The sequence below is a fragment of the Pleurodeles waltl genome, chromosome 4_1, assembly GCF_031143425.1.
Source record: "Pleurodeles waltl isolate 20211129_DDA chromosome 4_1, aPleWal1.hap1.20221129, whole genome shotgun sequence".
Taxonomy (NCBI): domain Eukaryota; kingdom Metazoa; phylum Chordata; class Amphibia; order Caudata; family Salamandridae; genus Pleurodeles; species Pleurodeles waltl.
Window position 1 is genome coordinate 839151604 of NC_090442.1, and position 25578 is coordinate 839177181.

Genomic DNA, 25578 nt, shown 5'->3' on the forward strand with positions numbered 1-25578 from the left:
AATGCGTTATGGATGAGTTGGTCAGGGATATTTGCGTACGCTTTTCCCCCTCTCCCACTCCTTCCTTATCTAGTAAACAAATTGAGTCAAAACAAACTCAAACTAATACTAATAGCACCAACTTGGGCTCGCCAGCCCTGGTACACAACACAACTAGATCGGTCAGTAGTACCTCATATCAAACTACCAAACAGACCAGATCTGTTAACTCAACACAAACAACAGATCTGACACCCGAATCCAGCATCGCTCAATCTAGCAATCTGGCTCCTGAAGTCTTAGAATTTGGACATTTAGACCTTACACAAGAATGTATGGAGGTCATTAAACAAGCTAGAAAACCTACTACAAGACATTGTTACGCAAATAAATGGAAGAGATTTGTTTATTACTGCTATAATAATCAAATTCAACCACTACATGCGCCCGCAAAAAACATTGTAAGCTACTTATTACACTTACAAAAATCAAATCTAGCTTTTTCTTCCATTAAAATACATCTCACAGCAATATCTGCCTATCTGCAGATTACACATTCAACATCACTATTTAGAATCCCAGTCATCAAAGCATTCATGGAGGGTCTAAAGAGAATCATACCCCCAAGAACACCACCAGTTCCCTCATGGAACCTCAATATTGTATTAGCACGACTCGTGGGTCCACCAGTTGAACCCATGCACTCTTGTGAGATGCAATACTTAACCTGGAAAGTAGCCTTCCTAATAGTGATCACATCTCTTAGAAGAGTAAGTGAAATACAAGCATTTACTATACAAGAACCCTTTATACAAATACACAAACATAAAGTGGTTTTACGCACAAATCCCAAATTTTTACCAAACGTTATATCACCGTTCCACCTAAACCAAACAGTGGAACTCCCAATCTTTTTTCCACAACCAGACTCAGTAGCCGAAAGAGCCTTACATACATTAGACATCAAAAGAGCACTAATGTATTACATTGATAGAACAAAACAATTTCGCAAGACAAAACAATTGTTTGTAGCCTTCCAAAAACCTCATGCAGGAAATCCAATATCCAAACAAGGCATTGCCAGATGGATAGTGAAATGTATTCAAACCTGCTATGTTAAAGCAAAGAGAGACCTGCCTATTACGCCAAAGGCACACTCCACTAGAAAGAAAGGCGCCACAATGGCCTTTCTAGGAAATATACCTATGACAGAAATCTGTAAGGCAGCTACATGGTCTACGCCTCATACATTCACAAAACACTACTGTGTAGATGTGTTAACAACACAACAAGCCACAGTAGGACAGGCAGTATTACGAACACTATTTCAAACAACTTCGACTCCTACAGGCTAAGCCACCGCTTTTCGGGGGGGGTCCTGCTTACTAGTCCATGCACAGCATGTGTATCTGCAGCTACACATGCCATCGAACGGAAAATGTCACTTACCCAGTGTACATCTGTTCGTGACATGAGACACTGCAGATTCACATGCGCCCTCCCGCCTCCCCGGGAGCCTGTAGCCGTTTAAGTTGATGAAAATTGTATGTTATATGTTGATAAAACTTGTACATTTGTAAATTTGTAAATATATATAACTTTTAATGACATTATGTACATACATACTTACTCCATTGCATGGGCACCTTTACTATATACACAACTCCTACCTCACCCTCTGTGGGAAAAACTATCTAAGATGGAGTCGACGCCCATGCGCAATGGTGCCGAAAGGGAGGAGTCCCTCGGTCTCATGACTCGAAAAGACTTCTTCGAAGAAAAACAACTTGTAAGACTCCGAGCCCAACACTAGATGGCAGGATAATGCAAAGCATGTGAATCTGCAGCGTCTCATGCCACGAACAGATGTACACTGGGTAAGTGACATTTTCCATATATATATACAGTATATATATATATATATACAGTATATATGCTGTGCATAGATCGCCAACTAGTGTTGGGCTTCGATCTAGGAGTGACGTGTACCAGTGTTGGCGTGCCCACGTGGGAGCTATGAGTATCATGGTGAGAGAAGTGACGCACTTTGTTGACCAGAAACTGAATTAACGGGAGAGGGGGGAAAGCGTAAGCAAATATCCCTGACCACTTGATCCATAGAGCATTGCCCTTGGACTGAGGGTGTGAGTTTTTGGATGCAAAGTTTTGGTATTTTGCGTTTTCTCTTGTTGCGAAAAGGTCTATGTTTGTTGTTCCCCAACATCTGAAAGTAATATTGAATTGCCTGTGAGTGAATCTCCCATTCGTGTATTTGTTGCTTTGTCCTTCTTAGGTCTGCTAGCTGGTTGTGTATTCCTGGGATGTATTCCGCTAGCAGTTGAATGTGATTGTGAATTGCCCATTTCCATATTGTTTGAGCTAGAGGGGACAATTGGGATGAGTGCGCCCCCAGACCCGACCCCCGTGTTTTTTCAGATAATACATTGTTGTCATGTTGTATGTTCTTATAAAGACTGTTTTGTGTATGATCTGTGGTTGAAATGCTTTGATGGCTAATAATTCCAAGTGGTTTATGTGGTAAGTTTTTTGTATTTATTCCCATTCCCCTTTTATCGTTAGTTTGTTGAGATAGGCTCCCCAACCTGTCATTGACGCATCTGTTGTGATTATGGTCTGTGGCACTGGGTCTTGAAATGGCTGCCCCTTTAAGTTGTTGTGATTCCACCATTGCAGAGATTTTGTGAGTTTGGTGGTCTAACAACCCTAGATCCTGTAACTGACCCTGTGCCTGAGACCATTGTTGCAAGAGACACTGTTGCAGTGGTCTCACGTTTAGCCTCGCACTTGGTACTATTGCTATGCATGATGCCATCATTCTCCATAGTTTCATGACAAATCTTACTGTGTAAGTTGATTGACCTGCATTTGTGATATGAGGTATTGAAAAGCCTGTATCTGTTGTGGATTTGGGTAGGCTAATGCTGAATGTGTATTGAGAATTGCGCCTAGATTTTGTGAACACTCTTGGTGCTGTTGTTACTCCAAAGGGTAGTACTTTGAATTGGTCGTGGTTGCCTGATATTACAAACTTTAAATACTAGCAGTGAGCTGGATGTATTGGAATGTGGTGTTTAGATATAACGCGGTCATGTAATCTTGTTTTTGTAGCAGGGGAATGATGCTCTGTAGAGTGACCATGTGAAAATGTTCTTACATGATATATGGATTTAGAGGTCTGAGATCGAGAATGGGTCTGAGAGTACCATCCTTCTTTGGTATAAGGAAGTATAGTGAGTATACTCCTGTCCCTTGCTGTGAGATGGGAACCATTGCTATTGCCCCCTTGAGTAATAGAGATTGTACCGTTTGTTTTAGTAGAATAGTGTGTTCTGTAGAGGGTCTGTGAAAATGAGGGGGAATATTTGGTGGAGCGGAGATGAGCTCTAGGCAATAACCATTGCGGATAATTGAAAGTACCCATTGATCTGTGGTGATGTTTTGCCAGTGAGAATGGAATTGTTGCAGTCTTCCTCCCACAGGAGACCAATGGGATTGTGGGATGTTTGGGAAGTAATTGTTCAGTGGATGAGGAAGCACGCCTTGAGGCTTAACAATTTTCCTCTGTCTCTGAAATGTTGCCCTCTGTAAGAGCCTCTAAATGACACTCTTGAGGAGTACTGCTGTCATTGCTTTGGATGGGAGGTGGAAGCCTCTGCAGTCTGGGTTTTAAAACCTCCCCTAAATTGTGGTTTCCGAAAGGAACCCCAAAATGGTGTGGTGTAAAGGGCTCCCATGGCTTTTGCTGTGTTTCCTGGGGTTTTCAATGGTTGTGTCCACCTCTGGTCCAAAGAGTTGCTGTTTGTTAAACAGCATATTAAGGACCGTCTGTTGTATTTCAGGTTTAAAACCTGATGACCTTAGCCATATGTTGTCTAATTGTGATACTGATATTAATTCCTCTAGCTGCAGTGTGAGCTGCATCTAGAGCAGACCTAATCTGATTGTTTGTTATGGCTTGACCCTCTTCACAATTTGCTGCGCCTGCTTTTGGTGTTCTTTGGGTAGGTATTGCAAGAATTCTTTGCACCGTGACCTGCCGATGCCTCACAGTGTCGCATTGTCCTGCTTCGCACCGCAACCCTGGTCTCACAGATGCCGTCATTGGACGAATCACCGAGCCACTCCTTCCACCGAAACCTGTGGGCCCCGCACTCCGGCATCGCCTGCTCACACCGCAGCCTGGGCATCCCCAACGACGACACTCCTGCTGACACCGGTGCAGCTGCATGCAAAGCGGTCTGTTAACACTGCTTGTGAGGTACACGAAGCACCATCCCATCCAGTACCGCAGCCCTGGTCAACCGCCACCAGCATTATTGACTCCTGTCATCATCAGGCATTCTGCCTGCACTGTGGCCTGTGGACATCGCTCATGAGGGTCACGAAGTCCCGTCCCACACCGCTGACTTGGGCCTACCGATGACAGCACTTCAGCAATGACAACTCCACTGCCTGCACCGTGACCTGGTGACACCACACGTCTCACTGCCCCGCTTCACACCGCAGCCCTGGTATCACCGACGGGACTGTCCACTGTCATCAAGCCGCTGCCTATGCTGTGACCTGTGGGCACCGCACGTCGCATCATCCAACTTCGCACTGCAGCCCCAACGCCATCCACGCCAGCGCACCTGATTTCATCAGCCCGTAGTTGTGTGACTTCAAGGGCCCGACGACTCCCACTCAGACAACGCGACACCACTCTCCGGAGCTCACCACGAGGATCACAACACCCTACAAATCCAAGGTACTGTTTGCGGGTTTTCCCGACACCGTAGCTGATTTACAGCACCTTTCATAGAAGGTTGCTTTTTTGATGGTTGTTATTGTCTGCCAGGAGAAAGGCTCTATGTCCCAAAATATAGTACAATGTGCTGTGATTTTAAGAGCTGAACTCCCTTCTCTCCAAACATTTATTTTAAATTTTACTTTAATCTGGCAACTCCCTTGTCTATTTTTCCCAAATCCAGCTTCCCCAGCAGAGAACTCCTGATTTCAATAGAGCATTACATTATTATTTGGCCAGTACTAAAGACATTTGTAAAGTTATTTGTTTATGAGTATCAGAGAGAATCCCATTGTGAAGAAGGAAAGGTTGCTAGCTTGTAATTATACTTCTTCACTGTTACAAGTAAGTAACTTTCCTTCTCTTGCAAGTTTCATAATTTCAGATAAAGATTAAATTAGTTTACTCTTTACTTTAATTAATCAGAATACTGGGAAATTTAATGACCATGCTAGACACCACCTTTCCTTTTTATTGCTTAACAGTTTTTAAATTGAATAACACATTTGATTGGTGGTATTTTGTGCAATTGCTAAAATATTCCAAAAGTAGTGCTCCAACAAATTGGCATATTTGTTTACTGTAGGAAAGTGCCTCTTTTTTAAATGGTCTGCCAAATCCCAAACAATCTCCCCCACCACCCTATCCCCCCACCCCCAAACAAACACACACACACACTTATTGCATGGTGCATAATGTGATTTCGACTGAGTGCGATGGGTTCCTGCTAACCAGGTCCCCAGTGCCAGAGCTCTTTCTCAAAACGGCACAGTTTCCCCAATTAGCAAAACCTTAAACATCCTCTTCAAGTTCCTAGTAAATGGTACCCCTGGTACCTGGGGTACTAAAGAAGGTTCCTAAGAGTTGCAGCACACACTCTGCTACCCTAGGGGACCCTTCACCAAGCACATGACAGGCTGCCATTGCAGGCTGCATGTCTTGGTACAGACAACAGTGAAAACACCACATGACACAGAACCTGTGTGCTGTATCCCGTAACACTGCATGCATTATATGTAAGTCACCCCACTAGCAGGACTTACAGCCCTAATGCAGGGCGTATTATATTACATGTGAGGGCATATCTGCACAAGCAGATATGCCCCTGCTATGTCTTTGTCAATTCTCAGACTTAGTAAATAACACGGGAAGCAATTTTAAATGCATGTGCTGGACACTGGTCAATAGGGGTTTCCCAGCTACATGATGGCTTATCTGAAGATAGGGGTATTTGGTATCAAACATCTTGTGTTGGTGAACCCACACTGATGCCAGTCTTGGATTTACCAGTACGTGCACCCAGAGAGCACCTTAGAAGTGCCCTCTGAAACCCTACTAGTCTCTAGTGTGCTCACAGACTGGTTTCTGTCAGCCTGCCGTCAAAGACACTGTTCTGGCCCTCTAAGGTGAGAGCTTTCTGCTCTCAGGAGGCCCAGAACAAAAGCCTGTCAGGGAAGAGGGTGTATCACCTTCTTCCACAGGATGACCTGCTGATTAGCCTTCCTAAGGCAGCAAGCCCCAAAGGGCTGCTGCCTTTGAAATGCAAATCTGGCTCCCCTCACAGGAGAGGAAGCCACAACCCACATCTACTTACTGGGGAACTTCTGGAGTTTTTGCACAGTATTCACATACAACATAAAGGGCCAGCTTCCTACGTTTACACAGTGTTCCCTTAAATGACCTTTAATAAGGATTCTTATTCTGACACTTTTTGGACCACTCAACTGTATTTCACGTATTTAAGTTTTGAAGTTTGAAAGTCAATTTTTCACCCTGTCCCTATAATTTGCGTTGGTCTGTTGTGCTCTTGTATTATGTAACTAGCTTGACACTAGGTTGGGAGCTGCTAACTAGCTCACTTAATTTAAAATACCATAACCAGCACTTGTAGGTGTGCTGTTTGAATACCATGCAGTCATGGCAAGTAGATAGTGGGTGTACCTTCTAGCAATGGGGGATTTACTGTCCATGGTTGCTGCCAGGCCTGGCTTGCCTTTATTGAAAATAAAATTGTGTGTATAATGTTGAATCAGGACTGGTGGAACTTGGTTAAACATTAAAGGTGCTGCATCCAGTGCCAAACTTTAGACTATAGTAGCAAAGTTTTGCATTGCAGTCCAGGATCTTTTCATCATTGTGTAGTTCCTTGAAGAATATCTGTGTCTTAAACCCCAACTATAAAATGTCATTAAGCAACCCTACTCTAAGCAGTTTACCCTTTAACGAAACCTTTTCTTGATTTGGTTAATTTCAAATTTCTTAAAATGAGACCACCAATGATGTATCATTGAAATTCAGGAGCTCCTATCAAAGTCTTTACTGCTCTAAGTTCAAGCTGGGTATGCACACATCTTATACAAAACTAAATTCTTTGGCTAATGTTTATTGATGTTCCAGATAACAGACCTGACACACGTCAAGGCCAGTGAGCTGGCACATCTTTCCCTATTGCTTCACCACCATCAATGTTTTTTCTCTAATATGATCAGCTTAATTTTTTAGCACACAAATTCAAGGTAAGTTTGAAAAGGATGGGATGTAAAGATACGGTTATTTGAGTTGCGCTGCTTTTTTCACTTAAAACATTTCTTTACTATATTCACGGACACTGAGTTTTTTTTTTAATATCACGTCTTTGCTTGCTTCCGTTTTAGCACTGATCTGAATGAAGCACCTTATTTCTTTCTAATATTATTGTGTTACGTTTGTGCTTTTTTACCCACATGGCGAATTAAATACTTTAGAACCTGTGCTACCAATGATAAATTTTTTATTTTCAGGGCTTAGAATCAGCCTTCTTGGCTGTATGCTCTCCCTTGCTCCTTTTAATTGGTATGTATCCCTGCAGATTCTGAAGTGGTTTGGAACCAATCAGTAAGTCCTCCCTTAAGTGCTGCCACTTGTCCCTTTGCCTGTTTAATTTTTATTTAGACCAGTGTCCTGACATTTACTATATTTGGAGTGACTATTGTGGCATGGTTAAGTAAACGCATTCAGAGAAATTAGCCAAGTTTTAAAACTGGACTTGTGATGAGCATGATGCTAGAAACATCTAGCATGTTACTGTTCTTATGCTTTTTTGGCTGCTTTGAGGGACAGAAAATTGGCCCCACTTTCATGAGAAATGTTAAATTTCCTAAGAGCGCGTACTTGTATTTGCATTTTTTTTTTTTCTTTTTTTTTTTTTTAGCACTTGCCACAGTTTATTAAGAGAACTGATTGGATGCTTTAACACAGGTTAAATATTTGTTTTTTTTATTCATTAATTTCCTTCTCTGATGTTAATATGAAGAGAAGGGGCAGAATTTGGTAAAGTAGTTTTCCTTTTAAAATGCCAATTCAAAGCAGCCATTTTGCCTGTAAATTGTAAATATGATCACAAAGGTCAATCTGCATTGAAATCAATGCTAACATTTATTTCCTTGGGAGTAACTTACATTCCGTTGAAAATGTACATTTGATTATTTCCAGATTTTGATTTGTCATTGGTTATTTGAACAACGTCTTGGGAATAATGTTAACACATTTAAACAGTCAAGAATTACGTTTGCCCATTCAAAGTACCTGCAAATTAATAGTACTCCTAAGAGCTTGGTTTAAATTTGTATTGCATTTACGTAACACAGTAAATTTAAAAGCTGTAATTAATTCTTAATTTTTATTTCAAGCCATTTGCGATTGTAAATGTTTCCATTTCTGTAGAGTAGAAATGTTGGCATCCTTTTGTGTAATGCTTGAATTTGATTTAATCACTTTGAATTATGGGAGAATCAAAAGTTCAAGTTTGTCTGGTAAACCTCATTTTGACATTTCTAACTCAGACTAGCATATGTAAGTTAGGATTTGGAATGTTTACCTACTGCTTTAAGTATTTTAAGGGATATCAAATTTGTCCTGGGTTCGTACATGGGCCTTTCACAAAAGACTCTCATAGTCATGTTTAATAGATGTGCCATAAAACACATGGGACATATTTACTAGAAATGTAAAATCTGATTTCAATTAATTTCCTTATCAGCCTTTTGCATCACAACTTAATCTGCACATTTTCCCTAAATGCATCTTTAGAGTCCTAGCGAATGTAATAATCCCTTTTAGGTGTTGGAGATGCCAAGGATTGAAAGGGTTTAAGGTTGACATGAAAAAGTGGTCAGCAGCCTGTATTTAACTCCTCAACAAACTCCCTAGGAATCAGATTTTTCGATGTCTTCTAGAAGCTTTCAATATTCACTAGTGTTGTATTGCATCACTTCCTGAAAATTAAATCATGAAACAGTGACAAATAAATACACAATTAGTTGGATTGAATGCATTCAACGGTTACGTCTGTGTGCCCTAAAAAAAATAATTTACACAAGTTTAGATAGTGATTTTGTTGTTTCTAAAATAAAATTACTTTTTGTTATAGCAGCCAGAATGTAATGCTGGTCATTCAATTGACCTTCCCAAACTCTAGGAAGTTACTCCTCACAAATGTGTGTTTGCCATGTCTTGGAATAGATGTGCATATTCTTGATTTGGAACTTAATAAATTCGGAAAAAAAACTTGAAATTATTCTAAATTCCAAGGCCCTTGGTTGACTGAGTTTAACCATTATTTGGTAAAGAGAAATTTTTAAAATGGAGTATACTTTGTGCAGGGAATTAATCTGCTACACTGTTTATAACCCAGCCTGGACATCGTATTTGTCAAAAGTCCATTCTTCCACTTTCTAACTATTTGACTGCTTACCGTATATAAAGCATATGTTTAGAAACTGTATCCAAAGGGCATTACAAAATATGCTTTTATTACGTGAAAGGAATTCCAGGCCAAGCGGCATCATTTGTTTTCTTGTCGGGACACGGTCTACGTCTAAGAATAACACATGAAAAGGAGATGAGAAAGGACACAGACCGAAGAAGGCTGTATGTAATACTGTTGAATGTTTTAAACTGGGTAGCTTCTTTTGTGTTTTTTTGCGCAGGCATATATCCCCGTATATCTTCCCACTAAATTGCCTTAAAACATCCTTATACATAGAGGGGACTCCTTGTTAACTGACGCTGGGACTTTTTGTGAAAAGTCACTAAAGCCCTTTAAGAGATTAATATTTTATAGATTTTTTTTTTTTAAGAATACATTAATGGCAAATAATATTTTCAAACATGTTTATAAGAGACATATATGAAACATTAAGTGGAAACATTTTATAAAGGTATATTCTTTGTTTTTGCCTTTACCTGGATTTTTCCTGGAGCCCATCCACCAGTTTCCACAGAAGATTCATCTATGTTTGGAAATTGCAGAACCACAAGGGGCCTTGCCTTCATCTGAAATTTTTCTGAAGCCCATCCATCTGCTTCCACAAAAGATTAGTCTTTTTTTTTTGGGGGGGGGAATTTGCAGGAACACATGGGGCCTTCCATGAGGCGTGAGGGGCTGTAAACAAGAAAGTAACTTTTTGTATATTATGTTTACTTTCTGTGTAGATTTAACAGTTAGCAGCATAGAGATTGTACATCAATAATATTTGGCCTAAATTCTGAGACTTGTTCACTAATAGGTTTTGTATCATGGAAGAGAGTAAAAGGAGGAGGAAATCTGATAGGTAAAAATAGCATGTTGAAAGAAAAGTGGAACTCCTATATCTATTCCCGGCTAATGCAAATACAGCACCTCAGTGGAAAGACCAGAAGCTGCTTAGCAAATTTGTTTCATATGTGAAAATGTATCCATGGCTCCACTCCTCCCCTTTCTCACTTGTGCACATTCATCATACCAATTCCAATTAGTGAATCAATTGAGGCTATCTTCTCTCACATTCAGTGTTGTAGTGGATGGCCCTTCCCTGACTTCTTTTTTAAATTGGTCTTGCTGACCTTTCTTATTACGACTTCACCAGTTTGCTCCACAGCATTCTGGTTCAAGCAATGTGCTGTGCAATTACCAAAAAAAACGTTTGCTGCACCTCTGACCCTTATTCCTACTATGTCTTACTCTCTGGGTAACCATTGTGATGAGTTCTCTGAAAAAACATTTGGTTTCTATATGGTTGTTTAGTTATTGTATGCATATGTGGCACATCTAAATGGATTTATTTTTTGGACAAAATTATCTGTTGTGATACTTTTCCTGAGGAATCTTACGAACAAAGGTTTGAGGGAAAAATGATGGACAAGCAGAGCAACAGCTGCCCAAACACAATATATTCTCAATCACTTTTATTAGTCAAATACAGAGTGTGCCAGTTACCTATGAGAGTATAAAGGGTACAAGGTCACTCAACTGGCTTTATCCAGCCAGATTATCTTGCTAGCGTCTATTTACAGGCCATAGCCATCCAAGGACCAAAACCTTCACTTGGTCTCAATAGAACAATGAATGCAATGTTGGGCTAACTACTCATCTGGTCAGTGTCTCCAACCACATGTCAATCCCTAGTATTTAGGTTTTCAAAGTGCAGTGCTGCTAACACATCAGACTGAGTTATTAGACACTACTTCTGCAGTTGTTTTGAGATGCTGCATTTCAACCACCTTGGATTAAGACTGATGTTGGTGCCGAGAGGGTAGGGAGGCATGTGCTTGTGACTTTTAGGTCAGTCGGAGCCACATGAGTTCCTTACATAGCCTGGTCTCTTCCTTTGCAGTTATTGAGTCCCGCATCTGCCCATATAGGAAATAGTAGTAAGGCAGTAAGCTACCTGACCAGAAAAAATGGTGTCCTCGCAAGAAACAAAATTGAGCCAAATCCTTCCAGGTTTACTATGTAGACCAGTGTTTTTCTCTTATTGAACAGGACCAAGGAAGCTTGTCAAGCGTTAACTAACTTTCCTTCTGCCATGCCTCACTCATTCCACACTTTGAATCGGGGGCTTCCTAAGCACTTAGTCAGTGTCTGGTCTGAATTCATTGGGTCCCTTTCGAAAGAGGGCTCTTATTGGGCTCTATCCTTTTCTGGAATATTTGCCTTCATGGTGGATGTTTAATGCTGTTGTGAACACACATGAACCTGCTTACCAGGACTAGTTGACACATTTACATTTTGCAGCCTGAAGTCTTTTAGATTCATTTGCTGTGCATATTCTACCATCTAGTTGGAGTTGGAAAGTCCTGATCCCAGGCACTGGGTTTACCATTTGTCTCATCTCTTGTGATGCCTTGTTATTCCTGTAGTCCTTTAATGCCAAACTGTCGCTCGTTGTGTCTCTTGGAACTCTACACTGTTGAGGAATATTCTGTTACCTCTCCAGGTCATTCCTGCACCATTGCCAGTGTTTGTATTGACTGGTCTGGTACCACCAGTGCATCCTGCCATCGCACATAGGATTCATAGTCCTGGCCAAGTCCTGTTCAAGTGGGCTTTTGAACTGGGGTCACCCCAGTCAACCTGAACAAGCATTATATTGGTACTTGATTCAAGCATAATCCTTTGAGGTAGTGAAAAATAGATACATTAGGGTTAATTAATTACAGTATTTGTTTATAATAGGCCCTGGTATATATCTAGCCCAACTTCTCATAAATGTATTAACGTAGTTCAGCTTGTATGCAGAATTGGTGCTGGCATTTGAAATCGACATTAGGCTATATTGACAGTCCTGGGGACAGTAAAGGAGGAGAAAATAAAACTTTGGACATAAATTTCTTATAAATTCTTTCTAGAAATGTTAATTTAGCCAAAGTTACACATAGGTTGTAAAGTGTTCTATTTCAGAGACCACATCTAAGGACCTCCTGGCCCTTCTTTTAGCACAATTTAGTACTTAGCAACCCTTAACGTTTTGCTACTAGGCATTTCTTCCACTTTCCTCTTCATGCTGGGTAATGTGTAAACGTGTTTTAAGTGCAAACAGCACATTGACACAGACAGCAAATGGTGACAGTCAAATCAGATTAACTGCTGTCAATAAAGATCCTTGTTCAAAAGAAAGTTTAAACAGTTGATGTAAGTTTGGATAGTAGATCCGAAGTCCTTTAGTCCTAATGTATAGTCAGTGTTTCAGCCCTATTGATTCATCTTCAATTGGACTAACTGATGTAAAGTAGAGGAAATGCTTAGTAGAAAAACATTAAAAGTTGCAAATTACTAACATGCATGCTGGAGTTTTTGTCTTCTTGACGAGAAAGTACCTGGAATAAATGCCTGGTGAGGAACAGTTTCCACATCTTGCTTCTGTAAGAGGATGTTGACCTCCAGTCGTAACAGCGGCAGTTGGAAACTGGATGGTTTCAGAGGTATGGATGATGGAGGACTGATAAACCTTGGACGAGATCTATTGCAAACAATATTCAGAACCCAGGAGCCTTGTGTTATGGTTTGTCACTCTGATAATATTGGATGCTTCCCCCCACCAGAGTGGGTAACAGAAGAAAGGGAAGTAATGATTCAGGGTTTTGACCTGGATGGCTGCTTACCTCCTTGAGCAGGCTGCTGGGTACGATTGATAGGGTCTTTGGTGCTTTTGTTGTGCACCGCTTTGCTGGTGGCCTTGATACCAGTGAAGAAATTGAACCCTCTGGGAATAAAAGCAGCGTTGGTAGAGTCAGAAACATTTTCTGTGTTTCTGGGTCTCTCTAAACCGACTGCCTTTAGAGTGTCCATTTCTGCCTTCATCCGTTCCATTTCATCATTGGTGTGACTTCCAAAAAGTGGTACAGGAGAATGGAAGATTTAGTATCCTCTGTAGTGATTCTGGCTTGAGGGATGTAAGGCAGAGCCAAGAGTATCTTCGAAGAGAAACATGGTGGCAGTACTCATGAGCCACTAATAGGGCAGAGTCTGCTGCAGCATTACAGATCTGGTTAGATATGATTAATCCCTCATTTAGGATTTCCATTAAGTCCTCCCTCGTATTTCTAGTTTTATGTTTTGCCAACTGGTGAATGAATTCCCAGAGTAACTTGTCGTATCTGCCTAGAAGTGCAGTGGTGCTGGCTGCTTTCATGGTAGTTGCTGCTGTACTGCACAGTTTACGACCCACGGATTTCAACTTCCGACTCTCCTTGATGGGAAGTACTGTAGAAGTAGTGGCATGTTGTATTTTTGCTGCTACTATAATCACCAAATCTAGTGTAGGATTTGTCCGGAGAAAAGCAGGATCTTGCTCTGGAGGGCGATACTTCTTTTGAAGTTTGGATGGTGCTGGCTTAACCGAGGCTGGTGTCAAGAAGAGTTCCATAGCCCGTTCAAGAACACCTGGTACTAGAGGCCTTGATGCTGACCTGTGTTGTAGTTTCAAAAATGACTGATGGCGTTGGAGTCGACATAGGGATGTTAAGTTTTGCTGCTTCCCTCACCAGAACCTCTTAAAATGTTGTGACATCCTCTTCTGGTGATGTGTGGAGGTGGATAGTCTGAGAGCACTGGGGAGTATAATCCTGTAGAAGTGGGAGGCATGTCCATACTGATGCCTTGACCGAGATCTTCTTGGGGAATGATGACGGGATTGCCTGGATGAGTCGGGAGAGCATCTTGGGCTCTGATAGTACGATCTGGACACAGATCTGGGTGCTGGAGTTGGAATCAGTGCCGTAGGTGGTGGTGGAAGTGGTGCAGGAGGATTAGGAGAAGGCGGCTAGTGGTGGAGAACCTGCTTGAGCTCCTGATGAAGGGGAGTACATTCTATAGTATTCAGAATCTGTGGAGAAGTAGATTAGACTTCTTTTTCTTGCATCTTGTAGCCTACACAATGTTGAAAGGGTTCTCGATGTCGACCTGGCGTCTCGTTGGAAGAGTGTGCCTTGATGACCTCCTTGATGACATCGATGGGCGCACAGGCCTTGAAAAATCTACTCAACCACTCGCTATGGCGAGTTTTATTTTATGAGGTCGAGCTATTTTTAGATCCTACTCGCCCCTTTTGGGGAGTGAACAAAGAACAGGTGTTCTGTTCAGTCAGAAACTGAATTAGCAATTAAGATGCTGTTAAATCTTATTTTTGTCATATTTGCTCTGTGTTCAGAGACAGAGATCAAAAGTCAGTTTGTCTTCTTGCAATGCAAATGCTTTTCCTTGTGACTGCAGAGTTCCAGGACTTTGTAAGGTGAACTGTCTGACCTATGTGAAATGAAAGGCTCTTTGTATCAGTTTTTTCTGTAACACACAACATTTATATAACTAAGTCAACTTTAGAAACATTTAAAAATGTTTCAGTAGCTGTGAAAGACCATTTGTTTGTGTGATGAAAAAAATATTTAATAGGATAAAAAAGTAAGAGCACTTTATTTGGTGATTTGCTCATAACTGTTTTTTGAAACCTGATTTTCACTGATTATTGCTAATACACTATATAGTTTTATCAGTAAAGCTGCAAGTTAGTGGGAAGGTTTTTTAACATTTCTTGGAGATTAACTGTCTGTATATGACAGTGCGCTCCCACATCATGCTTTAGTAATATATTTATTTTAAAAAATGTAATAAAAATGAATATTTAAACATAAGCTGAGAAACACTCTTACCCTGATGGCAAAGCTATTAATAAACTAAGAGGCAAGTCGTGCATGGAGCATGTGGACCCTATATGTGGGCTAGATTTATCACACATGGAGCAAAAGTTTAGTGGATTGAATTAAACAAAAGAGGATTTTTTACAGCAGAAATGCTGAACTCCCATATTTGAAGGTGCACTTATATGTGAGAATGAAGAAAAAGGTGACTGTAAAATACAATACTGCCTATGATCACACAGTTTGAGACTCATTTCTAGGTCAAGTACATTGCAGTTAGGTCGAGTAGATTATTCAGGCTAGTAAAATTTTTATGATTTTTCGAGGCCTGTTCCTTTGACATCGTACAAGGTCTGCTGGTTGACGGTGGTGTCATCAACGTCTATGCTTATTGTCTTGATGTTACTCTGCGGCATTTCCTCGACGTCAGCCAATGGAAGGACGGCACGCAGGTAGGTGTGCCGTAGCTCTCCTCAATGTCAACTGGGACCAGTGACGTTTTTCTGATATTTTCTTCCTGGCATGCCCTCCAGATGCAGCTAACCGAGCCCTGGAAAAGGTCTAACCCTCTCCTCACTCTGAGATTCCACCTTCAGACTCCATCTGTTGTGTCCTTCCCTCCTCTGTACCATGAAGGCAAATCTTCTCCCAATACTTCAGGTGCACCTGGAAAAGTTACTGCAGTGGTGACAAATCTCAGGAACATGACTTTCAGGGAGACAGAGAATACACATCTCATGAGGGTCTGTCTTGGCCATTTTTCTCCCACAGGCTGGGCATCTGTCTATCAAGAGAAGGCATTTATCTGTCAAAATACATCTATTTACTGTCAGGAGAAAACAGAAAAAGCTAGAGAGAGACCAGAAGCGTCGTGCAAAATAGTAAACAAGTAATTTTAGTTGAAAATTTTTAGCCAACATTTGGCCAAACCACCTCCTGCTCCGCATGAGTGGTCTCTAGGTTCTTAAGCACGCAGTTTCTATTTTATCTCATATAATGGCACCCTAAGGTGCTACAGTGCCCTGCCTTTCTTCATCTCTCTCTTCTAACAAAAAAGGGTTTGTGAAATACAACTATGCTGTTTTACAGAAAAAGAATTAAATTATATACATATTTATTCTCCTGGCCCTTTTTTAAGTACGAGATGAATAATTGGGCCATTGATGCCTGTTCGTATAGGCTGTATAATATTTTTCTCTCTTAAGTGACTCTGCAGGCCTTCCCGAAAAAAGGCGAACATCTGCACTTAAGAACATGTATTGTGAAAAAGTGCTCTGGCGTCCCTGCACATGAGCAGGACTATTATTGCAAAATAATCAGCAACCGCAGCAGCAGCTTAACAAAGATGTCCCTCTAGAGGAAGAGGATGGCAGCAAAAACAACGTTCCTAGTCATGGAGCAAGTTAAGCAGCCACTCAAAACAATAAGGACAACAGTTCCTCTCTTCTGTTTGATGCTCTGGTGGAAGGGACTGTATCAAAATAATTAAGAGTGAATCCAGATAACATTAGACAAGTACGTTTTGCAAATCATTGACCACACATTTACTATGCAATTATAAAAACTCCTCTCAAAATTCTACCAAAAAGAACAGACATCAACTGCATGCATTCAGAGAGTTTTCAAATCGGATAGAGATTTCTAGTTGTAGATTCCTTACCTTACAATTTCCCCCAGGCATGAGTCTGGATCTGGAGATTTTTCTCAAGCAGTACCCTTGCACCCCATCAGGTGGTGTCAGTTGACTCAGCGTCCATCATTGCAATCGTGTTCAGCAGATATGGCATTGTGGGTCGTATATAGGCGCCACAAGCCTTGCCACTCCTGTCAGTGATGTCCTTCATGGATCCCTACCTGGTCTCTGGTGTTTGGAGCTCCACCACAACCTGAAGTCGTGCTCCCAGTCAAGAGGAAGGCTCCAAGACTGTTTGAGGAACCCTCACTCTGCGTTGTCCTATTCTAAATTGTCGGGACGCTTGGATAAGCACAAGAAGAAATCGAAGAAGAGGAAACGTTCTTCAACTTCGCCCCATCGGTCAGATGATGCACACAGGAAAAGGAGCTCTAGACCTCCATCCTCGGAGCCTCCTTCTGGGTCGACTCCGCAACTCCCTGAGTTTCTGGGAGTAGTACTCTTCATGTGACTGTCATTACAGCCTACCGAAAAGGCCCAAATCAAAAGTCCTTTTTCACAATTTCAGTCGTTCAAACACTAGGGCTGACATTCTAGCAGGAAAGGAGTTATAAAAACCTGTGTGCTTGACTCTCTGTAATAATAAAAGTGTACTAGTCAGATCTGTTAGATTTTATTGACATATGACCTGAAGTATCAGCTTTTTAATCTGTTATACATTTATGGCTATCAGTGAGATGCTGCTATGCGGAAAATAGTTACCTACTGTAATCCTGGTTTTGCATTGTGTGAATCCTCGTTAATGTTACAAAAAAAAAAGCTTTCATGCTCCGTACATGTCTGTCTCTATTAAATATCGATTTCTCCTTTGTTAATTAAGCCTTCAAAAAAAAAACACTGAGGCTGTGGCTCAATCTCTTAGTACAAAGCTTGCTGGGAGTTGAAAGCTGGTAACTTGAAGGAGCAGTATGCCTTTTTTGACCTAGTGTGCTCTTAACTGGACTGTACTATAATAGGAAAGTTTCATTTTCCATCTTTTTTTTAGGAACTACATTTTCTACTAGAAGGCTACAGTGCAGTATCCCCATCATCCAGATCCAAATCAATTTATAGAGTGGGGCTTATCACCCAGGGGTTCTCAGGCGCTAGGAAGTTTGATGCTGTGAGCTGGATGGCTATTCCGCAAAGGTCCTTATACTCTCCTTGCTTCTAACCTTTGAGCCTACCTTTTGTTTATCACATTGAGTTCTTGCAAATGCAAGATATTTATGTATGGAAATAAAACTTGAACAAGAACTTGTTGTCAGTGAGGGCAGAGCTTCAGTTTGAAACTAGATCAAAATGTTCTCGTTTGTACTGAAAGTGGAGAACAAGAGTTTCAACATATTAGCCCAAACCTTTAGCATTTGACGTATAATGATTATATTGCTATAGAGTGGCTGGTTTGTTTTGGAGATTTCTGCACACATTTAATCTATTCACCTTTTTAGTCGTTCTTCAAATTATATTTGCATTCCTATCTTTAGTGCTGTAAACTGAGTCAGGAAACCCTTTGCCAAATTTATTGGTAATCTTGAGCTCAGCCAGGCTTTGATGGCTGTCACCCTATCTTTGTGGCAGTCTTCGTATCCGTATTTCCCTGAAATGTCTCAAATTCTGCAACTAACTAGCTTTCTCTTTAGACTGAATATTCAGCCTACCATTTTGCCTGCCTCAGCCCGTCTTTTTCGCTTTGTAGTTTGCCCTTTGTCAGTGTCAGTCTCTCTGTTCCCCGCAGATTGCCTCTTTGTAGCTTTCTGCTGATTTGCGTAGTGGTCTAACTCCCTAGCTGTGTCTCTGTCTTACTGGGTCTTTTTGTCCGTGCTTTTCAGTATTGCGTTATTTGGGCTCTTCTGCCATACCATGAGCCACTAATCTTCGTACGTGCATTGAGAGGATGTGGCTGAAGTCAGTATCTTCTGTACGTTTCATAATAGGTTCAGGAACCCTGAAGGCATAATTAGTCAAATCTTAAGCATAAAAAAATCCAGTGAGAAATGTATCTGAAGACTTAAACATATTTTACCTGGTGGACATGCTGTTACATAGTGACTAAACATTTTGTCATAGATATGCGCTAGAAAACGTTGTCAGTATCTTCACTCCTTAAAGCACAATATCTTTCCCTCTCATTGTCGGCTTCCCTTCTATATTAGTGCATGTCTTCTCCCAAAAAGGTTCAGGGAACTCTCTCGGGTCTATCAACTTACTGTTGCACAATATTGTCCCAGCAGAATTGCAGTAACGAATAATCATTTCCCTCAGCCTTCCACTAGAGCATTACATACTCCTTATCATGAGTGCAGCCCTTCTGCTTACCTTTCTTTACTGCCAAGTCTGCTGTTTGTCATGGAGTCTCTTCCCATCACAGATGTACAGTTGTATGATATCTGAGAGTCTTGCTAGGTTTCTTGTAATTGGTGAATGTCTTTTGTCCCCACTGTGTGTGTGTCATGTTTAGGTTTTTTGCCCCACTGCTGGCTATTTTCAACTTACTGAGGCTTAATTGTTTACTTTAGTTATTTAAAGTATTGAGTAGAACACTTGCAACAACGAATGTGTGTTGCAGCTGGCACATTTCGAATCTGAGGCGTTGTACATTTAACAGTCTGGTTTGTGTGTTGTGATTGAGAAGGGATGGCGGAAACTAGGTTGTGAGCAGGTAATTGGGGTGTATTTCATAGTAAAATGGATGCAGTTCTTGTTTCTGGGTACCACTCCCTTTTCTCAACTAATCAGCAGAAGTGGTGTGGCTGAGCCACAGCTACCAAGCCTGCAGCCGAGAAGGATTTTGATCGCATTCCTAATACCCACCTCCACAGAATTATTTGTGGCTACAAATGATTGAAAGTACATGACAACACTTACACTGATAGCAGTTATAAGACGATTCAGGGCCCTACCACCTACGGTAAACACTTATACCATGAAATGTGTGGTATGATTGGACATCTGCAACCAGCATTGCTGCTTTAATCAACACCTTAGGCACTGTCCCTGCCTTTAGTGCCCACTGACAATGGAGCACTAAATATAATGTATATAGTTATGTTTACTTGGTCACTACTGAATTGCAGTGTTACTGTACCAACATTTAGTTTGAATTGGAGTTTTGCCAATGTAAAGCCCATCTAACAAGTGATGGTAGTAATGGGCCTGAGACTTAAGTGTATGGAAATACTAGCCCGTTTTTATGTCAAAGGTTTGCCAGTTACGTTTGACAGGCTTCCTGGTGCTTCACGTCTGCTTGTGTGAACTTTTCCATTAGGAAAACAACTTGGAATTTGGTTCATCTCCAAGCACACAGCTGTTTACTACTGATGCTGTAGGATTCAGTTGTAATTTTAATTCCCTCATTTCTTATTACTTCATATTCTTATAAGAGCATACTGTGGTTCTTGTTTTCACTTACTGTCATCTGCAGTCATTCGTCTGTGTTGCTAGCTCTTTGCATTGGCACAATTGTTCAGTTGCCAGATCAACCACAAATTTGCTTAGTAAAGTTGTTCTAATGTGTTGAGGCCAGTATAAACGTTACAGCTCTTTGTGTTTGATTGTATTCACAAGCTAGGAATATTTTCTTGTCAGAATGATTCGGTGGTCTTCCCTGTTAAGGTATCGATATGCTGCCTAGGCCATGCTACTATTATTGTCACAGGTCGATACTACATAAAAGTTTGGGTATGTAAAAACATGTATGACCTTTATTCTAGATTGTAGTTCTTGCAGCGGATTGATATATCTTATTGTGATGCAGTTTAGAGGTTACAGTAACATTTTAGTGACAATAATCAGATTCTAAATGCCAGTAGGTTAACAAAGAATATCATGGTATGATTCATAGGTGTGATTTGAGGAGAATGGGTTGTATCAGCAGAACACCATATATTTCCCCATTTCCGATGACTTTCTAAATGCACTTTTCCCTCTCTAGCATGTAACTCCTCAGTGATTTACAAAATACCCTGATAACGTTTGTTATTCATATTTTATTAATTGAGTACTGATATTCCTGTTCGCCTACATTATGATTGTAACCATTTGCATTCAACACCTTCGTTTATAAGAAGACTTATTCCCCACATGTTGAAGAAAATGAAGTTCAAAGATTCTGTTGAACTGCTGTCTTTCTACACCTTTACAAAGATCTCTTTGCAACCATGATCAGTTGAGTTTTATTTTTATTTTATTAGGATTTTTTTCGTTTTTGTGTGAAACAGATGCCAATTCAATGAAATAGTTCTAAAGGGGTTTTCAGAAGTAATTTTCATTATGTGACCTACATGTTCAACACACTGGTCATGTGTCAAATTGTTTGTGCTAATAATCCCATGCTCTGAAATGTTGGATCACTTCTATTGAACGACTGGGTAGAAAACATAAAATAATTGGTTCCTCTTGCCGTTTTTACTTTATCTATTTTCTGGACTATGAATACTTGAAAGTTTTGTTATGCAATTTTTGAATATTGATGTGCCTCTTTGTAGTCACGATCTTGAGACACTTGTAGGCACTGCAGTAGAATGAGTTTTACCGATTTGAGTTGTTTTTCTGTCTGCATTAATGTTACTACTTTGGCCCCTTATTCCTTGCTTGGCAATACAAAGAGATGCTAGCTTCATTTTCAGTGTTCTATCTCTAAAATAGTGCCTTACAATATACCTAGCCTATGTGTAAGTTTGATGTTTTCACTGATAATTTCACTTTTGAAAAAGGAAATGCAGTGGATACCATTTTGAAAGACATCCCAAAATCCCAAACTCTTTTAGTTCTAAGAGAGCAAGAAGCAGCCCTAATTGACAAATGCACGTTTTTTAACACACTGGTTTAGGTTGACTTGCTGTTTTCACAAGTGTTATGGTATTCTCAAATTTAGTATGCTGAGAGACCAAAATCATCAGAGCAATTTTTGGATTCTTTGTTACTTGTCTGTATACTATTAACATGGCCTCGGATATCACTACACATCATTTGGGCATGAAAATAAACAATGTAATCAATAGTTTTCTTTTGTTGTTTGTAAGTCTTCTTGTTCATAATATATCGTTTTTCAGCTCCCAATTAAATTTGTGTAAAAGGTTAATCAAAAGCAAATGTAATCGAATCCTTGTTCTTACTAAATATTATTTGGTGCATGTCATATTCATGATAAAGTATTTTTTTTAATTTGCCTATTTACTTGTCCGATAAACCATGTGTTTGCCAAGGCTTAATTTCTTCAGCACGCAAGCTTACATAGACACAGTCTATGTAATTTTTTTCTCATTGCTGCCCTTTGCCGTATACAAGAAGGCAACAGAAGAAATGCTTTAAAAAAAGAAAAATCACAAATGCATTACTGTACGAATTTGTGATTCATGCATGATCAGAAACAGTTGATCCCAAGACCACCTCTTCCCTACTACTACATAGAACACTTTTGCACAGCTGTTAACAGTTAAATGTTGTGTTAGTGTCACTACATGTTCAAGCATCTCCTTGCAACAGGACTCCAGTCATTTCTCTCTGCTTTAGGTATCTAATATGTTAGCACAGTTAGCGTATCATCTCTTCCCTCACAAGCGCTTCTATGTTTGTCTACTCCCATAGGTGCCCACATTTCCCCTCTCCTCTAACTTTCTATTTTGGGAATGCAGTTTCTGCACATTTCATAACTTAGAAATTGTACCAGAGAAAGTTTATTACATATGTTTTCGGCTTGAGTTCTCAAAGGCCAATTGCATGGGTATGTAGCTAGTTTTGTGATTTGTTCAATTAAGAATTTGCAGCATTTCAGCCGTCAGGAGCATCATGGGTGTTCATTTCTTAACAGTGCCCAGTATGGGTAATATTTTGTGATCTTGGTGGGGTTTGAGGCAATGATCAGAGGAGAATGTGGCCTCTAGGTGCCTATACTTCCCAACACTGAGTTTGGGCTTGCAACCTTACATTACAGCCTGCACCTGTTAGACCACATCAAATTTCCCTTGACAGGTAGACAGAGTTTTTCTCCTCTGCAGCATAGAAACAAATTGCTAGGTAGTTACCACGCAGCTCTCCTGGATCATACTTGACTTCACTTTGTGTACCTTAGGCCATGTTCCTGCTTTTGCGTCTTGCATTGGTGAAGTGTGAGATGTAGGTGAAGTCTTGCCGTTTCTGCTAGCTCCCTGTCTACATCCATAGAAATTGATAGTCACTTTTCATCTTTAACTCTGTTAAGCAGAAATTTAATACAACCCGTTGTTTTGAGAGATGATGTAGGTCAGGACTTAAATGTTCAGCTTTGTGAAAACATTTGAACCCATGAGGTCGATGGCATTAAATTGTTGCGTTTACTAGTATTACTCCCAATTGTACTAATACTCTTCTTTCCGTTTGTACTGCGAATTCACTTGGATTTGTACTTAACACTGGGTGATCCTTTTAGGTCTGCCTCAAACGAGTCTGTGAATGCTGAAAGCATGTTTCACCAAACACCTCTAGATTGAATGCTCATTTTTGTCAGACCAAAGGGAGAAACATTTTGTCTGGACATGTAGCATTACATTTCTGCAGATTTTCCTTCAGGTCCTCCCTTCAAACCCCCCCCACCCGCCCACCTAAAATATCACTTTTATTGTTTGGGATCTTACTATGAGCCTGTAGAAATGGGTTGCAATGCTGTTCACTCCAGACACTAGGGCTACTAGAACTGCAGCTTGCCTTTCTGGAGACAAACAAACTGTCTCACTGCATTGCTTTCATGTATCTGAAGTGGGTGTAATCTGTGCGAAAATGAACATGAGTCTAAGATTGGACAGATGAAGGAGGACAAGGCCATAGTTCGAACAATGCATTCAATGCTGCTCCTCTTTCTGCTGAGAGCTGTGCAAAAGTGCTCATGTCTCCTGGGAGTTTTCTAATGCAGGTTTGAAGGAAGGGTCGCTGTAGGTCAGGAAGTGCGAAGAGTCACTACTTTTAGTAACTTGTACGAATTTCACTGCATTTCTAGAAGTAGGCCAATTAAACAGTACTGTCTAGTTGGAATCTTGCCAGCTACTGCATAGCTTTCTTACATACATTTTATACTTTTCTTGAAACCATTCGTTATTGTGTAGTAGTTTTTCATTTAAGTAACCCCAATATTCACACAAAATTAAACCTTGCATGAATTCCTGAATGCTGATCCTATCTTGCACTAGCACAGTGCAGTTTTATCTTATTTATTATGGTGAACATATTCACTGTTGATTTATGTCCCCTCGAAAATTACTTTACAACCAGTTGTGTATATAGCATATTCTGAAAGAGTTGCTTCGTACTTGTTATGAAATGATGGAGTTGTTGTTTTAAAAAATATATATTTTCAGTCTGTTTTTATTTTTCTAACCACATAAGTATAATGATGTTTCGGCAGACAACAACCCAGCAGGTGGTGCATAAAATAAATGGAAATGTACATGGTAAATGAGTGTAACATGACTTTTGTAACCAAACATTATTGATGTTTTTGATTGACTTTGTCCCCTTCGTATTTAAATGTCTTCATGTATATTCTGCATACAGAACAGAGGAGTGTATATATTTTGCCTGTTTGCAGTTCTTCCACATTGGGTCGTACATTGGTGTTCAGGGTTTAAAGTTTACTGCCATCATGTCTTTTAAACGTAAGTTTAATTTGCTATTTTGTAACTTTTCTGAATGGAGGCACATTTAAGATTTGTATTTTATTAGTATTCGGTGTCTGTAATTACAAGTTAGCCTGTTGTCTACTTATTTAGACTTTTTAAATGGACTGGCTTTTCTAAAGAGTAAAGTCACCTTCACAGCATCGGAAACTATCTCTAAAAAGTTGATTTCAGCATCCAGATATTTGCTAAATATGTGTAAGCCCGTTTGCGAATTTGCACCAGACAGCCATTTTGCTGTGCTTAGTAGATTCCGATTCTGTCATTATATTAACCATCTTCGGAAAGTGATAGATGTATTCTATGTATAGTTAAGCCAAATGTTTTTTTTCATGGGGCATAGCAAAATCTACATCATAAATTTTGACACCTTACAGTTGAAGGAAGAGGAGGAACACATCGCAGGAGACACTTCACGGAGAAACACACTTGGCAAGCAGTTTGCTTCATGTGATTGAACTGAACTTCTAAGAATTCATGGATAACATGAACAGAAATAGATGTGAATAAAGCAAATCTGCAAATATGGTAACCAGTAGCTCTACTTTTATTTTTATGTTGCTTAACTGTTTTATTTGAACGAAACTTGTGATTTTCAAGTTATAACTTTTGCAACGTTATTACTGGTTAATCTACATTTGAAATAATAATCTCCAAGCATTTGGAAGTCGAGTAACTCATTGTTTTTATAGTTGTTTGTTGTTAAAACGTTCATGTTCTGATAATGTCTGTAAATGGTTCCACTTTGATTACAATAGATGTAGTGTTGTAATAAACTGTTTAATGCGGCCACTGTGTAAATATGTTCAAATTATTTGATGTTAACATACCTCAGGGACAGTACATTATTCATTTTTTTACAAAATAACTGCTAAAATATTGTGGCCTAAACATGCAGTAGCTTTATATTGGTTTATCATATTCATTGCATAATCTTTGCAAATAAACTGTTCTAAATACTTATTTGATATGGAGTATGCAACACTCTGATAATGTTATTTTTCTAGCTGGACATGTATGGTATGTAAAACATGCTGGGT

At 40.0% G+C, this 25578-nt stretch overlaps 1 long non-coding RNA gene across 1 annotated transcript in view; it reads left to right on the plus strand.

Moving 5' to 3' along the window:
* LOC138288592 (uncharacterized) overlaps positions 1 to 25070 on the plus strand; it is a 55923-nt gene extending 30853 nt beyond the window's left edge. The window contains exon 2 of the long non-coding RNA XR_011202479.1: positions 24916 to 25070. This is a non-coding gene — a long non-coding RNA (uncharacterized lncRNA). The remainder of the gene's footprint in view (positions 1 to 24915) is intronic.
* Positions 25071 to 25578: the final 508 nt, after the last annotated feature.